Consider the following 10,741-nt stretch of genomic DNA (forward strand, 5'->3'; position numbering starts at 1 on the left):
GAATGAACTGTAAATCATAATATTGTGATCTATTAAATTCTATTCATGATTTTAATTTTATAATATGGATTGAAGATTTTCAGAACTCTTGTAAGACTGTGAATGCCCCAGAAAGAAAAAAATACTTCCTCAACAGAAGATCATAATCATTCAAATATGCCAACTTATACTGGTATGTACTGAAAGCATAAGCTCACAAACGAAAACTGAGCTCAGAGATTTCTTTCACGTTTTTAAAAAATATTTATTTATTTATGCATACAAGAACTGGGGTACAGGCCAGAGGTGTTGGGGATGAGAGGATTCACCAGAGACACAGTGGGGAACAGAACTGGGAGATTGACTGAAACACACTGTTGAGGGGAGCAGCGGGAGAGTCCAGAGAGATCTGCTGCCCCATGTTGGTAGATCCCTGGCCGGGCATTGAACTTGTGCTGCAGTGGCTTGTGTAACTTCATAGGTTGCATCCTAACCACTTGTGCCACCAGGGAGGCCCCAGAACTTTATTTCTCTTGACATTATCCCTTTCTATACTATTCCAATATGTAATTTAAAATTTTGCTTGAACTTTGACAGGAATTTTCATTTTCCTCACCTTTTGTCATCAAATCTCTTTTCTCTTTTATAGTTATTAACCAAATGTTCAATTTCACAAAAGAAGAAACCTCTGCTGTATTGTTGCATTGATTTGATACTTTGAGTGCTTTATACTTATGAGTGAATAGTGAATATACAGATCCCTTCAAATTAATCATTCCCATATATATTCACTTGATAGCTTTTTCACTTGAGGTAGAGCTATTATGTATTGCTGGAGACTATTTGTACTTGAGAAGGCAAGATTCTGTGTGCTTTTTGCAATGGCCTTGGGCCTTTCAGAGACAGTCTGTGGTTCCACAGTATTCTTACCTACAGAATTTGGAGGAGAGCTATTCCTAACACATACATGTTTGGGACACAGGGATAGCACCTCTTCTCTCATATTCATTCTGAAGTAAGCAATGAAATACATGAAATCACAGACACTAAATGGTCCTGGAATTGAAGGTCATGGTGGCTTTTATTTTCAAGAGAAAGACTGTGATATACGTCATGGATGGTGGTTCTGCTGTCGAAGAAGCTGCTACTATTTTTCAATTGAACAGAGAACTTGGAATGAGAGTAAGAAGTCATGCCAGAAACTTGGGTATAATCTCATTAAGATTGATGATGAGGAGGAGCAGGTACGTTGCTTTATCAACCTGACTGAGTGCTTTATGAGACGTTTGTGTGTGTGTCTTGAGTTAGGACCATTGTTCAGGCTTCCCTCTGATATTATGGAATGATTAGGATGAAGCACCTGCACTACTTGTGTCTTACCTGCAGAAGAGAGCACCCAGGTGTCACTCAGACTTGGCAGAACCACTGATTTAACCTTGAGGAATAACTTTATTATGAGTGCCCTTGAGTGATTTTAGATTTTTTTAATTACATTTGTTAAATATTTACATTTTTTTAGTTCATTGGAGTACTCAATATTTAGCCTGTTGGGAATAATACAATACAAAAGAAGCACTGTCTTCAGTGATCTAAGCGATGAAAGTCTATTTCTTTGTGTACTCACTTGTCTTCTAGCATCCAAATGAACTGATATCACACTTCCAAGTGAGATGAATCAGTCTCTTTCATGAGCATGGAAAAAGTGGGTGAAGATTATATATCAAAAGTGAAGGGAGCTGGAGCGATCCTTTGAAAATGCATTTTGTTTTACTCATAATCCAAATTGACAGAGAAAATTTGTATTTTCTAGAAGTGAAAAATCGATGTCTCATTTGCTGTCACTTAAGTTTTGATAAAGTCAAATTAGCAGATTTTGTAGATTTCCATGTATGTAATGATTTAATTTGGGCACTTTATTTGAGTTATGATTTTTTTAAAGATTTATTTATTTATTATACAAGCACTGGGTACAGTCAGAAGCGTGGGAGGGTGAGAGAATTCACCAGAGCCAGAGCGGGGAGCAGAACAGGCAGAAGGACCTAAGTACACTGCTGAGGGGAGCAGCGGGCGGCAGGAGAGGTCTGCGCTCCATGTGGGACCCTCCTCCGGTGGCCGGGGAGCAGCCAGGGATTGAACCGGCGCTGCAGAGGCTGTGGGCAGCTTCGCAACCCAGCGCTCAACCGCTGCCCACCAGGGAGGCCCTCAGTTATGATTTTTAACTGAACAAAGATATTTCCATTAAGTCCTCTAAAGGATAAGTTTGAAACACTTTGTTTTCTTGTTTATGTATTCCTCTATTAAAATACCGATGCTATGAATCACACTAAGTCTAAGGTTTCTTCTTCACATCCCCTGAAACACTTGTTTTTAGTCTTTATTTTTTTTCACCTTTTTCTGTTGGAAATATTGTTAACTTATTGAGTGAGAAGAATATTTTATTTGTTCTCATCTGAAATACTGCAAAAGCTCCCCTTCTCAGTCATGTCTTTTCACATTCTTCAGCGTGTATTCTGATGAAGTGAACTTTTAGGTTCAGTGCAGTCATATTTACCTGTTTACCTATTTATTTTCTCATTTATTTTTAAATTGTTTCATATGCTATTATGGTAACACTGATACAGAACAATGCATATGATTCAGAAGTATAAGTTCATTCCTCTTCAGATGTATTTTAACCCACCACAATATGCAACAAGGCACCCAGAATCCATTGGGTCCCATCATACTTTTTGCTCCAAAATACAGTCTATCTTTGTGTATGGAGATTTTCCTTTATATTCATTGCATCCCTTTTCTGATAACTTTTTTCTCTCAAACAAAGTTGGTCATTCATTCATTCATTCAGGGCTTTTTGCTTCTATTTTTCTTCAACACTTTAGAGAAATTATTCCCTACCACAATTATCGTTGGAATGTTTCAAGATATGTGTGTCTAGAATTATGAGTTGAAGATATATGTGTCTAGGATTTTATGAGTGTTATGATTGTTATTGCAAATGATACTTGCATTCTAATTTCCCACAGAAATTCATTCAATCAAAAATAATTAAAAGTTATTGGGTTGGATTACATAGAAAGGAACTAATCATCCCTGGCTGTGGCAAACAACTGTAAGTTTTTATTTTATACTTAACCCATTACTTTGTATCTCAGCATCTGATCTATAGATTATAATCAAAGAACAGATAGAATCTTGAGGAATTTAAGAGCATCTTTAATGATATTTGAAATCAATTTTATGACAGGCATCTGAATATTTACTCAGGAACCCAAATAATCAGCTCCAAGGGAAATAATTCTTATTTTCTCTAATAGAGGGCTCTTCCATGCAAATATTTTCTTTTACATCTTTTTAAATATAGTTGTTGATATTAGTTATTTTGACAGGTGTGGTAGAGGAAAGTGTACAAATAGAACAAGAAAGAAAAATTGTGCCTAAACCTAGTCCTCCTTTTACATGATATTTGTATTTGTTCACTTGATTTGATATAGGAACTTAAAAATATCCATTTTCAATAAATCTGTAGTAATCTTGAAAGTTTAGTGTCATAATAAACATCATTAATACCATGATGCCACTATTTTGCACAATTCTACAAATTCCAGGTATTCTTGTCTCAGTGAGTCAGCATAGTTTTGTTGGTTGATGTGGAAACTAGTTTAGGAAATGAAGAACAAATTTATGTTTATCTAATATCTGGTAGATGTGGGACAAGAAGACTAACATGATGATTGAAAACAGTTTATTGGTGCCTATTATGTGCTGCTCACTATTCTAGGGATATATCTCACGGCTGTGGCATCAAATATGGCAAGTGTCCTTCCCTATTGCTCTTGCATCCTGATGCAGGGATGGGCTGATGATGAGGGAGCTGTAATAAACCAAATTGCAGTTAACTGCGTCACATATTAGAAGGTGGTGAATGTGGAGTGATGTGAGGTCCCTACTTCTTGCTACTTCCAAAGTACCTCTTAGTGTATGGACATAAAAGGAAGATATTTCTCTGGCCTAAAGGAGGTGGCTGAAGTAGTCACCAGAGACAGGGATGTTTGTACAGTTACTAGAAAGAGCAAATCATGTAGCTATGAGATGGACAGTGTCCTAGCTAGAAAAACTGCCGGTGGTGGAGCACTGGGTGGGAGTGTGTGTAGCTGTTCCAGGAAACAGCAGCGGGGCCTGTGATGCTGGAGCTAGCAAGCCATGAGGGAGAAGAGCTCAGGAAGGTAACAGGGTGAGGAATGTGGACAGCAGAGGTTAGCATAACAACTTTGATCTTACAGTGGAGGGTTGAGCTGAGCAGTCTCACTGAAAAAGAGACTCATTCTGGACACTGTGTTAAGTTGATCCTGTGGGTGTGTGGGGGGGATAGATACTAGGTTGTAGGGAGGCTACTTGGAGTCACAGAGGTGGCAGACATGGTGTGTGGTGAGGACTGGCAGGGATGGTGCTGGTGAAAATGACCAGAACCCACACATAGTTCAATAATATGTAAGTGAGAAGTTCCAATGAGAGGTCTGTGTGGGGTCAAATTTGGCTCAACTCCGAGTGTAGATAGTGTTAATACTACGAGGCTGGAAGTGATCATCAGGTGTTTAAATGATAAAAAATGAATTATGCTGCCAAATAAAAAAATCAAGTAAAAAATATTATTTAATGTTTTCTTCTGTATAGTGTAGCCTAGTATGAAACTTTAAAATGCATGTTCCCTCTACTCATTTTCATTTCCCCAAATTGTGATGCTGTATTTGGCGTGGAGACAAGAGGCTCAGTGGGGAATGTGCCCTCCCCCTTAGGAGCAGCCTCTGTGTTCAAGGTCAGCCTAGCACTGGACACATATAGCCCTGGGCATGGTCATCTGGACACAGGATACTGGAAATATTTTTATGTCTAGTTACCTTGTGTCACATAATGAATTTATTGTATTTTTCACTGCCTAGAAGTCTCAAGGAATTTCTGAAATGTGCTCATCTTATCTGAGAGTGCATCTCACTTACATCAACTTACCTACTTCTCCCTTTGCTGTCTGTGTGCTGGAGTATTTCCATTAATTTGCGATGTAATTGCACTTTATAGTTTTAAGATTTATATCTGTCACAAGTTTTATGAGCATCGAAATACTGCCATACAAACATTTTAAATTTATGCCTCAGTAATGACTTTCTAAAGTAAAATTGTTCTCTGATGCAGACATTTTCAACCAAGTACATCTACTTCTGAGACATGTGGACGCATCATGAAAACAGATATGATTAACATTGTTTGTACAACCAGGCTTCATTACATTTGTGAAAAGCCATCTATCTGATTTTCCTTTGTATGTATTTTTATTTTTTATTTATTATTAATTGCAGTAATACTGGGTGCCCCCATTAGCTGTTACTACCATTGTACACCCACCACCACTTCACCCACAGTCACCACAATGTCCTTCTGCTTCCCTCCTACTTTGTTGTACCCCTGCTTCCTTGGCTCCCCCCTTGGAGGATCTGATTTTATAATTAAATGAATTGCTATAATCAAGGTATTCATATTTTCATTTATTGGTAACTATTCAGCATAAAGCAAATATTCTCTCACATTAGTCACCTATGCATGATCTATGAAGATTCTGAGCTCTCAAACAGCCAGATGAATGAGGAAATGAGAAATTTTATACACTAAATTATTAGTCATAAACTTAATTTTGCATTTTAAAACTTTGATAAACCAATTCAAAACACAAAGGCAATATATGTTGATGGCCTGTAAGATTATTATCTTCTAATCATTTAATTATATTTATAACCAAGTAATTAATTAATACTTGTTCAACATAAGAGTACAATATGTTAGAATAAATTCTTTTTGCCCATCTGGTTCCTTATTTGCCAAGTTCCTTTCTTGGAAGTAAACATCAACTACTTTCCTAGTTATTATTCCAGATATATCTAGGAAAGTACAACAACATATACACTTTCTGCTAACCCAAACTACTTAACCATAAGCCTTAGTCTTGATCTTTAATTTTTTATTAAAAAAATACATCACATCATTTGTTCCAAGTATGTGCACAAGGAACTGCCTCACTTTTAATAATAAACTGCAAATATTCTACTAACAATGTTGGCTGCACCAACATTTATTTAACCAGTTTAATTTCATTTGATCTTTAAGTTTTTCCCCATTTTTATAAATCTATAAAAAATCTGGAATTAATACTGTACCATTTGCTTGAGAGCAAAAATGTGGGTAAATCTGTAGCAGTGATGTGTTTTTATCAACTGTATGCATAGTAGATGTTCATATATATTTAATATGCACTCTCCCAGAGGCTGCAAACTGCTCATCTCAGATGCAACATTCAAGGGTCCCCGTTCCTCCCCTTGTTACCTCCACAGTGTGTTCCCAACCTGTTTGACTTGGGCAATAAAATCTTCACCAAATGAAAGATGCGTCTTGTGTCATTTCAATATACTATTATTTGTGAGATTGAGGATGTCTTTATGTCATTTCTTTTACATAAATTATCAGGTCATGTCTTTGTAGATTACTACCACACACATCATTTTGAGCAAGTGAAAGCCAATAAAAAATAATTTACCCTAAAATATATTTATGTGAAAAGTTCAAAACCAGGTAAGTCTCATCTCTGAACTTAAAAATTAGGATAAATCTTACTGCAGTGGGGATCTAGTCCCAAAAGGAAGAATAATAGGGAGTGATGAGTTTCCTTGGTGATGAGTTCTTCCTGGAGACAATGTCCAAGGGCACTTCTCAGGTGCTGGCATTGTGTGTTTAGTAATCAAGAGATTGGCTCTTTTGGGTGTCATATTTATTTCCTGGGGCTGCATAACAAGGGATCACAAGAAGAACCATAAAGCATCAATCAGGAAGATGTGGGGGGCTCATAACCAACTCTGTGGTAGAAGGTAGAGCTTTCTAGGCTGGGCCCCTGAGTGGGGGCTGCTAAGAAATAGTGGTGGAGTTGAGACTTCTGGCAGTGAAGTGCTGGCACTTTTGGCAATTAAATCACTGGTGAGGGTGAGGAAGTGTGCTTAGGACATGAATATGCTTTTGAGAGACAATTTTAACCCATATCAGGTACAATCATTTTGTGAGTCAAACAAGCACTTCATGAATGCCTGTGCAGGTTTCTATGTATTATCCCTCCATAAAGACTGTTTACTAAAAGTTTCCATTTATGTTGTGATTTTAACTTGCATTGTTCCAGAAACATATTTTTTAAACATACTTTTGTGCTAATTTTTCATGTGCACATATTTTTTTGCAAAATGCATATCTAAATGTTTGAAGATTTTTTTATTGAACATTTGATTTCGGTTATTAAATTGCAAGTTTTTCTACTGAATAAATGTCTTTTTTTTTTTTAGCTATATTGAGTTATAGCTAACTCAATAGCTTTTCTTTGAGTTACATTTTTATATTGAGTATTTTGAAGAGTTGATTTTAATATTAAGACAATGACCCATTTAGTGTTCTATAGGTTATACGTCTTCTCATGTTAAGAAATTGGTGCTTCTGGGCCTCCCCGGTGGCGCAGCGGTTGAGCACTGGGTTGCGAAGCTGCCCGCAGCCTCTGCAGCGCCGGTTCGATCCCGGGCTGCTCCCCGGCCACCGGAGGAGGGTCCCACATGGCGCGCAGACCTCTCCTGCCGCCTGCTGCTCCCCACAGCAGTGTACCTCGGTCCTTCTGTCTGCTCTGCTCCCTGCCTGCTCTGGCTATGGTGAATTCTCTCACCCTCCCACGCTTCTGATTATACCCAGTGCTTGTATAAATAAATAAATAAATCTTTAAAAAAAAAAAGGTAAATAAAAAAAATAAATTGGCTCTTCTTCCAATACACAAAGGTATTAATGCATCTTACTCTAGAAGTTTTGTAATGCTAGAGTTTACATTTAGGTGTGTGTTCATTTTTTAATTAATTTTGTATTTGGTGCAATGTATAGATCAAGTTCTCTTCAGTTATTTTTCATGTAGCTAGCCATGTGTTCTAGCAGCATTGCTCAGAGTCTATTCTTTCCTGCACTGTGCTCCAAGCAATACTTTTACATAAATCATTAAAACATATATCATAGAGTTTGTTGTTGAATGTGATCCTGGCCATTTCTATATTGCCAATCCCCATGCATTGTTGGAACTTTGAAATCAGACAAACGAAACAGAGTTGGCATAACTGTCAATAAATGGAGGTATGAAAATGTTCATCCAAGCGGAAAATTTTTCACTATTTGTGACATAAATCCAGGCATAAAAATCGTCCTCCCAATGAAGCAACAAAATGTCCTCAGAACCCACTCAAAGATGACGCCACAACTGGAACTGGTAGAGAACGTGTAAATACCACAACTCATATATTAGTGAAACTGATGGAAAAGGCAGTGAATGTGAGAACTGGAAAATATAAAGATAATTAAATACCACTGAAACCAAGATGGTTGTGAAATTGGGCTCACAGCATAGACTGCAGGACAATACTGGCATTTTTCCTGCTGATGCCTAAAATGGAACCATTAGAAAAACGTGGCTGCTTTTACCTGTCTGTGTCAGAAGATGCAACCTAAGACAGACCCTCCCTCAGGCACATGCCAGCTTAGATGGTTGAGTCAGGAGGTATCATCGAGGGTGGTGGACCCTAGAAGAGAATATAAGAAGGCCAGAGTCATCTTAGGATCCTGCCTATACACCCCAACTCAAAGATGACTGGATGCAGACGCCCAGACACTGGCACTATGTACTGGCCTTGAAAATAAGAAGAAGCAAAGAGCACCAAAGGCCCAGGGCCTGCTGGTGTCCCATTGAGCTGTTTGTTGTTGGTATGGACTAGGCTCACAAAGAGCTGTTTATCGGATCCTACAGCACCACCTTGTTGCTGCTGTCACAGTTGTTGTTTGGTCCAGCATCCAGTGCTGTCTATCCTGACCTGCATGCCATTGCTGCTGGCTGCTGCAGCATCTTCTCAGCAGCCCCGCCTGTGAGCGCCTCCGGCTGCCACTGTAGTTGGATCTCTGCAGGCCTGCTCAGACATCACGCACTCCAGTCCTTCTCGGCTGCACAGCTCTATGCGGATGAACAGCATTTTGTTTGGGACCTCTGAACACTGCAGACACAATCTAAAGGGAGATTATCAACCACTTGTGGCTTAGTAACTCTTTGTTTCCCCGTTTGGCAATTCAACCCCATTATTACTGTTCCCCGAGTCTGAGTGGTCTTGCAAGTGTGCATAGGGGTGAAAACTCACAGATGTGACCGTCCACTATTGGACACTGTCCTAGGATGGCTGTAGCACTACCAGAGTCCTTTGAGTTGCAGTGGTCTTTTCTGTTTGAATTTTTCTTGAAAGAATGGCAGGATAGACGAGACAGGGAAACAGTGGGTCATCAATACCCCAACCCATTTTAAATAAGGAAAAACACCCCTGATTTTTATTAAGTTGACAGTTGTGTTTCAGAGTGCAGGTCCAGAATAGTGTTCAGTGTCCTTGGGGTGACCTTTCATTGCTAGCATAGAACATAGATAGAGAAGCTGGAATTACGGTGCCACACTCATGATTAAACAAAAAGCTTTCAGAAGTGAGGGGTGCTCAGTTTTGTTGCAGTTCTGGACTCAAATTTGATTTTTCAGCATGATTAAGAGGCACGTAATCAGTTAGACTCTATCAAGTTGCATTTTTCCTCTTTGGTCCTCAACCCCATAAATAGGCCCAAAGCTCCATCCTCAGGAGATTGATCTGAAACCCTTACCTCAACTCTTCTTCCAGGTGGCCTTGCAATAAACTGCCTCTTGTTTCTCAAGCTAGTTGCAAGGTTTTCTGCCCTTGGACAATGGGTCATGCTCAGCAACAGAAGTGGTAGAAAAAAAGCATGGCATCAAAGATGAGAAGTCTCATCAATGAAGTCATCAGTAATCTGTACAAAGTTGAAGAAAATATTTAGTATAAATGAGGAGAGTAAGGATTGGTTACCTAAACTGAAGCACCAAAATGAAAAAAAAAAAATTAAATAAAGGTACAGATCAATCAAGAGATTTCATGGAGCATCAAATTGTCTAACATATGTAGAACTGGAATCACAGAGTAAAAGGAATGAGAAAATGGATAGATGGTGTCTCTGAAGATAAATAAATTTTATTTGGTAAATAAAGCTATTGAAAATGGATGTAGTGTGGAATAGAAATGTCCTCACAGAGCTCTTCATGTGTGCTGAGACACCCCTCACAAATTTGTTTCTCCCAATAGTGGTGAAAGGAGAGGTGAGGAGGTCTTAAATCCACTGTAACATTTCAATCTCCTTAAACCTCTATGTTAATCCATGGCAGGTCTGCCAATTCTAGTTTTCTCACTCTAGATCATTTTTCTGGTTTTCACCAATGAACCAGCCAACCAATCAAAAAAAAAAAAAGAACTAACCAAATTGTTAAATCCTTTCATAACTCCTTGAGCTGCAATATTATGTGCAGGATATCTGCTTTGTCTGCTCATTACAATACATTCAGTGTCATCCATTTACATTCCTTCCACCAGTGTCTCACTCCCCTAGGACCCATCCCCCTTATTATGCCTGGATTTCTGTGTGTATACATCAGGACACTGGAGTATTCCTTTAGAGTGCAGCTCATCTTGCCAGAGGGCACACCTTTAAGGTCCTGCTGGGACTGGCATCCAGTTAGAGGTCTGCAAGCAAAGACAGGACCTGTGTGTACCCTGAGAATTGTCTTGCATGGTTGGTGCCTCCGGGAATCCATCTCAGCACACTCTGGCATGCA

The sequence above is a fragment of the Talpa occidentalis genome, unplaced genomic scaffold, assembly GCF_014898055.3.
Source record: "Talpa occidentalis isolate TD23 unplaced genomic scaffold, MPIMG_talOcc4v2.1 talOcc4.16, whole genome shotgun sequence".
NCBI classification, from domain to species: domain Eukaryota; kingdom Metazoa; phylum Chordata; class Mammalia; order Eulipotyphla; family Talpidae; genus Talpa; species Talpa occidentalis.